The following is a 9,917-nucleotide window of genomic DNA, read 5'->3' as shown; positions in this document are numbered from 1 at the left end:
ACAGATCTAAAATTGTAACTGTATTGGCAAGCAAACAGCTACCAATATTTTCTTCTCCTATTTCATAAAAAGTATGGAATTTGAGTATTTTTGCTTTGTAACCAGAGATGTTTGCAAGGCACAAAGTACAAAGGTGGCTTTCTAAGTGCTCTGGAATAAAACCCCTCAAAAACTCTCAGAACTTTTGCTCAGACAAGTCTGTTTTAATAGGCATTATGTATAATTGCTTTGATAACCATATTAGTCCACCATCTTTATATTTTGAAGTATTCACTCTAGCTTTAATTTTATTAATGTATTTCTTTTATCTTTCATCTGAATAGTGTTCTGTATGTAAAGTGACCAAATGTGATTAATGATGAATAGATTAAGATGGGACAGGGTGTTTGAAAAATGACTTAAGTAGTGCATGTAAGTCACTGGCTATAGTCCCAAAATGCAAATTCTGGTTAAGTTAATGACTGGAAAATCATGATGGCACTATTGTATGAGTTCTGCTTTATTTGAAATTGCTTTATAAACAATAAATAATTAGCATTTTACATTGGGACTAGTTAATAGTCACACCCCTCATTATTTCTATAGGCGCTGGTATTTTATAGTCAAAAGTATAAATATAATTGACTTATATGATATAATGTTCTGCTGTCCAGAGTTTGTAACAGTTTTGCCTTGCAAATAGCATGCTGAAGTTCAGGTCCCATTAAAGGTTGGTCTTTTATTCTAATGCCTGGAATAACGTTGTTTGCAATAGGCATGTCTGGTCTTTCTGCAAAAAAGCTTCTGAACATCCTTTAGGTTGGGATTTCAGGAGGGGGAAATTTGTTAATATGTTCCCTCCTGCCTGACAAATGAACATTATCGTCAATGTGGGTGCACATTTCCACTTATCCTTTTTGTAGCTGGAAAGCTTTATGAAAAATAAATTAATAATGCATACTAAATTATGTCTGCAAGAGACATTTATGTATATATTGCTAGCTTCAAGACTGATTAGATTTACATTTCTTTAAAAATGATTTTTTTTCTTGCACATCCATAATGCCTTTAGAATGCACTGCATGATAGAAAAATGCAATCTTGATTTCAACAGAATACCTGGAAGGAGTGTTTTTTCCCCCTATTAATATGTACATGTGTTCCCCTAGAGTTTGAGTTATTTTTCCTAAAAGAGACTCTTCTCTTGAATTACCCCAGCCCAAATGTATGCCTTAGGATGCAAAAAGCAGCAAAGTAGATGTCCTATTATCATAACTTGAAAGAGGTCCATTTAATAATAGCCTGTATTAAACAAGAGTCTGCTAACTATACAGTAAAGAGTGTTTTTCACCAGAGAACATAACCCATATGTTTTAAATGCAGCTAAAAATGGATGCAGTGTGCTATTTCCTTTCACCTCAGCCTGCAGTGTATTACTTAGATTTGCAAGGCATAGCCACCACTAGTACTTAACACTGCTGAAAGAGCCACCCTTCAAGGCTTTTTTAACCGCAAAGAAAAGAGAAATATAGTAGCATCGATTGTTAAATCCTGGTGCTTGTTACTCACTGCCCGCACACAGAACATCATGCCTTTGTAGCAGTGAGGAGAGTTGGTATTTATCAGGGTTCAGAGCTAGTTCAGCCACACACTTGACAAATTATTTGTGGAATTGTTGTATTCACAGTCACTTAAATAAGAATCTGTCAACACAAGGCTGTGCTTTGTTGCAGCAGGTCTCACAGTTTTTCCTGCGCACTCAAAGAATGATGGATTGGAGGTAATGCAAATTCACTACCATTTTATATGCTGGTGCCTTCTTCATAGACAGGAAACATAGCTCAGTATCATCTTGTAAAATGCCTTAACTGTAAAGGCCTAGTTCAGTGTTGAAAGTGCTTTTTAAAAATGGTATGTTGGAACAGGGAAATGTAATTCAAATATTTTCCTCACGTCTCATTTTACAGACTGCTTGTTGGAGCAGGTGTGCGTTCAGATTTTCCCAGGCTAAGTAGGACATATGCTTATCTGTGCTTGGTAATTAAAACAAATTAATAAATACAATTATTTGATTTTATGGCAACTTAAAAGTTAATACTGCTTAAAGGGATGTTAAATTTCAAGAGCTCACGCAGAATTAAAAAAATGCTCATTTAGATAACTCAGTCTGCTTTCCTGATAGTAATTTTTTTTTTTTTAGGAAATTTATTTGTCCAACAAAAAATACCTATCTGAAAGCTCTAAAACCAGTTCCAAAAAGGTATAGTTCATAGCTAAAAACCACGATCCTTTGGCAGAATAGAGCTTACAATAAGAAGTAAAAATCCTTATCTATGCTGGCATATATTTTTAGGTTGATGTCCAAAACTGGAATGTTTTGCCCAGGACTAAAGGCAGCCACCAAATTCATGCCACCTTCTACTGCAGCAGAAGTCAGAGCTTTTCCTTGCCCTGCTCCCAGATGAGCTGGAACCATGGGGGAGTGCAGGAGCCCACCAACAGCCTGGGACAGCTCTGGGGAGGGATGTCAGGAGCTGGAAGCAGCCCTTGAGAATGTCAAAATGAATAAGGAGAAGTGATAGCAAGCACTGGACGAGACTTTTCAGGAAAGTTCTCATTGCAGTGGAATAAATGGAGTTATGGGCTATTTAAGTTATATCTCTTTGCCTTTTATTTTGTGGCTGTTCAGGAAAATTGATCTTTCTGGACTAGGAAAAAGCTTGTCTGTGCAGGAGAGGGCTTTCTCAGAGTCTCATTTCAAGTGTAAGGAATGAACTTGCCAGAAGTTAAGGACAATCACAAATCTTACCTTGTGCTGCCTCATGTTTGAGATGTGTTTCTTTGAGATAGGATAATAATGAGGGAATTCCACAATGTGCATATAAAAATGTTTTTAAAAAAATCAACCCAACGTTTTTGAGAATGAACATATGACAAATATAATTCACTTGGCTCAATGCCCTAATGGGAGGCCCAGATCAATGTGATGTTAAAACCTTTGTAGATTATAACGGGTCCTGGTGAAGTAGGTGAATATATTTGCATACACTTCAGGGGGGCCAGATTTTAACCCCAGATACTTTGAGCCTTAAGCTTCCAGCTTGATCTGAGCAGACACTGTAAATGTCAGGGCATGCTCAAGATGAAAGCATTTAGCTGATCTGCAAGTCAGGGCTGAAGGAGGCTGCTCTGGCACCTTGTTGTCTTCTTTCTGAGTGGTCTACTTTGACTTGATCAGATTTTGTCTGTTATAAAGTGTATATTTCTTGAGAACTCTTAAACAGTATTAATTTGAATTTCATGTGTGTGAAGGGTGTGAACAGGTAGCTCTTCAGGGCAGAACCTCTGACCCCATTCATTCACCATCTGCAGGTGTCTCCACAGTGGTTATCTACATTTAAAAAAGTATCTGAAAACGCTGAGATGACTTTATTTTATTAAGAAATGCCTGTATTACAGCATTGTGTATAAATTAATCTGCTCTTATTAGACTTGTAGAGACATAGGGCCTACACTGATGTGGTGGTTTGGGACACTGTTGGAATGGTTGGCCATGACATCTTCATTATCCAGGCTCTCTTCAGCCTTGGGAAGGCGTCTGTTCAGCAGAGCCCCTGCAAGGGCTGTGCTCTGCAGCCTCCCAGAGTATCCAGACTTCCACAGTATTTCCCCTAACAGCCTTTCAAAGCATTTGGAAGCTCCACTCAGTTTCAAAGACTACAGATTGACTTACAGTATGGGATATAGTATTTTCACTTGCGTCTAAAAACGCTGTTGCGTGGCCAAAAATTCAATTGCCAAGAAATCACACATGGTTCACAACACAGCTCTTTGATAACATTAAAAGTATATGTAATATTTTGAAATCACTGGCCAATTATTTCTAATAGTTTCATGATAATTTATGTAGAGAATCGCTCTGTTGGATGTGTTCCTGCTTTGGTCTAAATGTATTTTTGAACACTCTGTCAAACATCCCCATTTGGCACCTATTTTGTTTCACTGAATTTCTTTAGTATGTCCAGATCTCTTGCCAATGTATTTGTGGAACATATTTTGACAGTTTTGTCACCAAATTTGTTACTTCTTGTGTTTGGAATATGTATCAAATGGCGGATATTAATGTGTGCGTTTCCTTTTGGTATAGACTCAACTGGATAATACCTTTGTCTTCTGTGGTGGTGAATATAATAAAGTGAGTGATTTTTTTTTATTAATTTCAAATGTTATTAAGATTTAAAAATTACAAATCTGTTATAGATGTATTGGTTTGTTTTTATGTTTGCAGCTAAAAGCATTCCTTAATATCCTTGAACTTTAAAGAGCTGTGATATTACATTCCTTACCCAAACTCTATAATAGAAATCATATGTATAAGAAGGCAGAAGCTTCTCCCTCACTGTGCACACACACTCATGTGTGTATATATAGATATATATGTATGTATAATTTTATTTCAATATGCTTGGATTAACTAAACTATTGAATTTCAATTTGTTGTGCTCTTCTATGAAATAGTCTTCCTATTGAGTTTGTTAGAGCTGAATGAAAAAGGTGTATTTAAGACTGATCATAATCTTTGCCATCATGTTTTTCTCCATATGGTATTCCTAGATTAAAAGGGATGACAAGATAATGCCTGTTGAAATATGAAGGTCTGCTTTGTGGCTCTGCTGCTGAGCTGGCCCACCCTGGGACATCACACCCAGCTGTGATGTTTCCAACCACACAAATCCCTGCTGTTCCCTTGCATGGTGGCTGCCCACAGTCCTGTGCCAGCTCATTTTCCATGGCCTGGCACAGCTGATGGTGCCTTTACCCTCTCTGGGTGTGTGCAGACCTGGAGAGCACCCTGGATCAGAAGGAATGAACTGGATATCCATCTTATTTTTCATATATTGTCCAGAGAAGTAGGCTGGAAAGATTTAACGAATTAGTCACCTTTGACAGCAGAGGGTAAAAGTGATATGGAGGATATACATTAGAATTCAGTTTAAATAGGGCTCACTGGTTGCCATAGTTCCTGATTATTTTTGCTCTGTTATGGATGGTTCAGTTGTTGGAAATACTTTTAGTCACCCTTAAAGGTAATCTCAGATGTGGGCTCTGTGCAGCTCTGGGTGACAGCACTTTCTCTGAAATGGCACGTTTCCCTGGGAACACCAGAACACCTGTGCCTGCTTCTAAGGGCTGCTTTTTGGGCCACATCCTAAGTTCTTTAAAAGATGCTCTTCAGTCAGCACAGAGCTCTTTGATTTTTTACTGCTGGCAGATAGGTTGTTTACTGTACTGAGTAACACGTATCAAATAGTAGATGAATCCTGAAACAGCTGGTTTTGTTGCTGATAGTATGTCTTCCTCATATTTTTTGAAATGTAAGGACTGGTTCTGAAATGTCAGCGGTCTTTCTGAATCGAGATCTATTGCCTTTTACAAAGATTTTATCAAAATTCACAAGTAGCAACAAAAGAAACATTATTTAGTGGAATTATGTTGCATAAAAATGCAACTGTGAATCTAAAATATCTGTAAAATAAAATCCAGATTAATTTTTTGAAAATAAGGTTTTATTTAAGGTCTTACAAAGAACATGGTATGTAATTTGAATGGAAAACATTCCCTTTACAGGTTAGGTTTTAATTCCAAAGCTGTGGTCCTATGCAATAATATATGATTTTTTCAGCAATTTCTTTCAGCTTATCTGGACAAGTTGAGATACAGACTACAATCAGGGCAGAGACACAGTCAGGGCATCAGAAGCTCTTCAAAAAGAAATTTTATTAAGATGACAAAATTAGGATGACTGTTCTGTGTCTGTACAAGATATAGCATATATTTACTGCATTTCTGGGTAAATTATTGCTCAGTTCTGAAGCCCAGTGTCAGCAAGGGCAGCAATCCTGTGCCAGCTGTTGCATTCTCCAGAGAAATAGGAGCAATAGGCCATAGAAATGTTCTGGTCATAACATACTTTTCTTGCCATTAGAGAAGAGAGTAACATAATAGGTGTTCTGCTAGTTTCATAATACCAAAGAATTTCCTACAAAATTGTAGAGTCCAGGGCAAGGTGTGGAATAAGTTAGAATTATACAGAACAGACTGACCTGCCATTGATTCAATTTGCCTTTTGGTTGGAAATTTTGCATCATAGAATATATATTTTTCTTGTCAGATTTGCTATGGACTTTCTTTGTTTCATTGGAATTCTGAATTTTTGCTACTTGGTTGAACTTTTTGGCACAGTGATAACACAATATAAATTGAATGCCCTGATCCAGACAAAGTAAATCATCAGCTTTTCTGCATAATTTTGTTTGAGTGTTAGTAGAAGACTAACTCTTCCAGACAACTTCTGACAGATTGCTAAATACACAAATAATTTGCTTATTAGAGGTGATATTTATCAAAAAACTCAGACTGTACTGGAATATATTTATGGTCATATGAAAAATGAAGTGACCTGTTGGAGACAGGCCTTAACTCCTGAGAAGCAATGAAATGCTTAGGAAGGTTCCATGAAGCACATGAGATTATTGTGTATATATAAGAAGTAATAATGTCATCTGGTTTTTTTCTGTTTCCTGTTGATTGACTTTTATAGCTTGCAAGCATTATGCTGGATTGTAAATTGCAATAAATTTAATCAAGAATTATTTTATTCAGCCTACTAATGAGGAATAATAGCGTATGTATCAATTAGACATGTCAATTTGTGTGAAGAAATAGATTTACAAAGGGATAGTAGGTAAAAAAAATATCATTGGTATCAATTCACTTCATTATTTTTAATTTGCTGTGAATATTGAGTGCTTCCAACATAAAATCATTCCTCAATTAAAATAAAACAGCTGTACTCCTATCAGCTTTTCCTTGCTTGTTGTTGCTTACAGATTAGCAGTTGTCATTGGCTTCAGTCTCATGTAATTCCATTAATTTGCAACCGTAAATGGGTAAAAATAAGAAAGTAATAATAAAAATCTTTGGCTTGTCAATGTGCTAGGTATTGTATATGAATTATTTTTTTCAGATTGCACTGAAGGGGCAGAACTCCTGTAGCAGCAACATTTGGGGGACATTGGAACTGTGACAACCCCCCCTCGCTCTGTTCTCCAACGTCAGCGAAGCAACAGTACCTGTGAGCACTTTATTCATTTTGGCTCTTTTATTGCTCGAGATTCCCTTTCTTTCCTCCCAGGTGATCTGTAGTAAACCAGATCCCACCCATGTATTGCAGTGTAAATGGGAGGCACGAGTCCTGGATTGCACTGGTTCCTACCTGGTTTTGCTGTTGGATTTAATGAGTCCCTCCCATCCCTTTATTAGCAGGTCAAGGCTCTTATTTAGTTTTCCTTGATATCACAGAGCATGTTGTTGGTTTTGAGTGACACATGTAGCTCTGTGGTTGTCCTTATTTCTCTTCAAATAGATCAAAAGGCTGACAATAAGAGCACATTTATAGAGACAAGCATGAGAGTTGCAAAAGCTATTTCTGCAAGCCCAGATGTGAAAATGTAGTGCTTAATTTCTGTTTTTCTAGTAGTAAGTTCTTAATGGCCTTACAAGATTTTAAATTGGTCTATCTTACCTTGTTATCATCTAGCTGTTATTTTAATGGAAAGTGTAAAAATATGTGTCTAAATGTATGGTATATAAGATGTTAAAAGTATGCAGGAAGAATCAATAATTGCATGTTTTATATTTTAATAGAAAATAATATTCTCTCAGATGACTCTGGCTTCAAGGAATGAAGGTAGGCTGCACATTTGATTTTTTTCTTTTTCCTGCAGCTGCTGTTACAGGTTTTAATACCCTTGGATCCTACTGATGGAATGCATTTTGTCACGGTATATTTTTATTATTTTTTGTTACCAGTGAGAGCTTTTTGATAGAAACCCTAAAGGAGGACTCATGTCTGTAGGGAGACTGAACACATGGGATCTGAATCCTAGTTAACAGTGAATTCTCTATTACAAGAAGTAAAAGCTTATGAATATTTTCCTTGGCTCTGAAAGTGGAAGCTGACACTAGCTCGTATGGGAGAATTTTAACTAATGATTATTACAATGCTTATCTGCTAATTTGCTTCTCCATATTTGGAATCAGTATGCTTTATATGTGTGTGAAATTTTTGGAGCTCATGCTAAAATTTCAACTAGCCAAATACTTATCTGCATTTCATTATTATTGAAATAATTATAGTAATAAATAATAGTGAACACAATAACTGGGTTTTTTTATTAGTTCGCTGAGCTTAAGTGGATCATTGCATAACCTGATCACATCTTTATTTTTTTGATAAATCTGGAGTATTGTCATTTGACACTCAAGACTTCTTAGAAAAAAAGGCTATGTGAGTTTAATGCTGTGCCTTTGAATAGTTATCTATGTATTTCAAAACTAAATAAGAAATGTCAAAAACCATAGACACTCTGTACATATTGATAAGCCATTTGTAATCTATAACAGCATCTATACCAGGACTTGAGCTGATTCATTTATCCCAGCTAATGTATCTGTGCAATTTACTGTGCCACGAGTGATGCCAAACTTCTTGGGTGATGTTTGGAGAAAGAACCTTCCCAGCTGTACAACAAGCATAAGAAAGCTTTCAAAACTGTGGGAGAAAATGGCAAACAGGAAATTCATATTGCAGGCTTGAGTGCTGAATTTCTTAAATTGTAAATTATTATGAGATTGGGATACTGTTATTTACAAATAAACTTTGTTTTTATCAATTAATATCAACAGCCACTGTCAATCATTTTTGTATTTCCTGTTCATATGCTTGAATCTTTCTTAATGTTTTAAGTTGTCTGTGTTTTGTGTCTTGTTAGTGTTGGAATTATGTTAAGCAGTATGGTTACCAGTTTAACAAATATGATCACTGCTTTTATAGACGTATTGAAAAATTGTTATTTTTAATCGGTGAAGTTATTGCTATTTGACATTTCAGAGCAACAAGTTAAACAAGTTAAAGGATGGCTCTGATGGGATGAGACCAAGGAGGAGGATGCAGCATCATTCACACATTGATCTCTCTGCTGAGCTCCTGCCTGAGAGCTCCAGTCTGGACAGTCTCCTGGGATGCTCCTGAAGATCCAGCTCCTGTAGTTCTGCGACTCTTTTCCATTCTCCTTCTGCAAAAATTCATTTCTGTTGTCCATCCTGATAGTCTCTGGTGCAGACTGGCAGCTGCCCACGTTACCAGGCCCCTGCCTAGCCCCCTTGGCACAAATCATAAAGCAAAACCTTAATTTTGTTGTTCAGTGGAGAACCACCACCAACCATAAACTCACGTATTATTCAGCTAGAGAACTGATGCTTCTGTTACCAGACTATTGTAGCAGCTGAACTTCAAACTTACAATATTATAACATTCCCAATATGTAAGTTTGCTTAATGGAATAAGGAATCAAATAATCATAAAAAGAGGGAAAAAGTATTTTATTTCTTTTTTTAGGCCCTTGAAACAAACTCACCATCCTCTTTCCTGCAGTAGGCAGTGTTCTTCAAATCACAAGCAGATCATTTAAAACCAAGGCTGAATTTAATTTTATCAACCATGAGTCTTACAAAGTACTTTCCCTGTTTGAACATTATTTTTCTGTGTGAAACTATGACTGAGTTTACAGGCTTAGCAAGACCTTCAGTGACTTGCTTTATACAGCCATTCAATATTGCCCTACACACCAATAATGCTTTAGTGTAATAAAATACATGTCTTTCCCTCTTTACTAGAAGTTATAGAGAAGTCTTCTGATCATCCAGCTATGAAAAGCACCATGACTGGTTCTGCCCAGAAGCTGCATGAATACATGTGGAGCAGAAAAGTTGCTCTTTATAGCCAGCTGTAAAATTCTTTCAACCCTTATGAACGTTCAAGCCTGAGAAGGCTTTTCTCACCAAGATATAGATTAGTTTCAGCATACCAGCCTTCA

At 36.6% G+C, this 9,917-nt stretch overlaps 1 long non-coding RNA gene across 2 annotated transcripts in view; it reads left to right on the top strand.

The window, feature by feature from the left end:
- Nucleotides 1-9,190, top strand: part of LOC127479052 (uncharacterized) — a 25,228-nt gene extending 16,038 nt beyond the window's left edge. Inside the window, exons 3-6 of one of the 2 annotated variants that reach the window (XR_007907444.1) lie at nucleotides 4,127-4,174; nucleotides 7,007-7,114; nucleotides 7,687-7,729; nucleotides 8,933-9,190. This is a non-coding gene — a long non-coding RNA (uncharacterized LOC127479052). Of the gene's footprint in view, nucleotides 1-4,126; nucleotides 4,175-7,006; nucleotides 7,115-7,686; nucleotides 7,730-7,851; nucleotides 8,667-8,932 lie in introns of those variants that run through there. The other variant, XR_007907445.1, reaches the window with a different exon arrangement.
- Nucleotides 9,191-9,917: the final 727 nt, after the last annotated feature.

This window comes from Manacus candei, unplaced genomic scaffold (genome assembly GCF_025592945.1).
Source record: "Manacus candei isolate 608988 ecotype Guabito, Panama unplaced genomic scaffold, ASM2559294v1 h1tg000065l, whole genome shotgun sequence".
NCBI lineage: Eukaryota > Metazoa > Chordata > Aves > Passeriformes > Pipridae > Manacus > Manacus candei.
The sequence above is the reverse complement of the archived record's forward strand: the minus strand, read 5'-3'. Positions and strand labels throughout refer to the sequence as shown.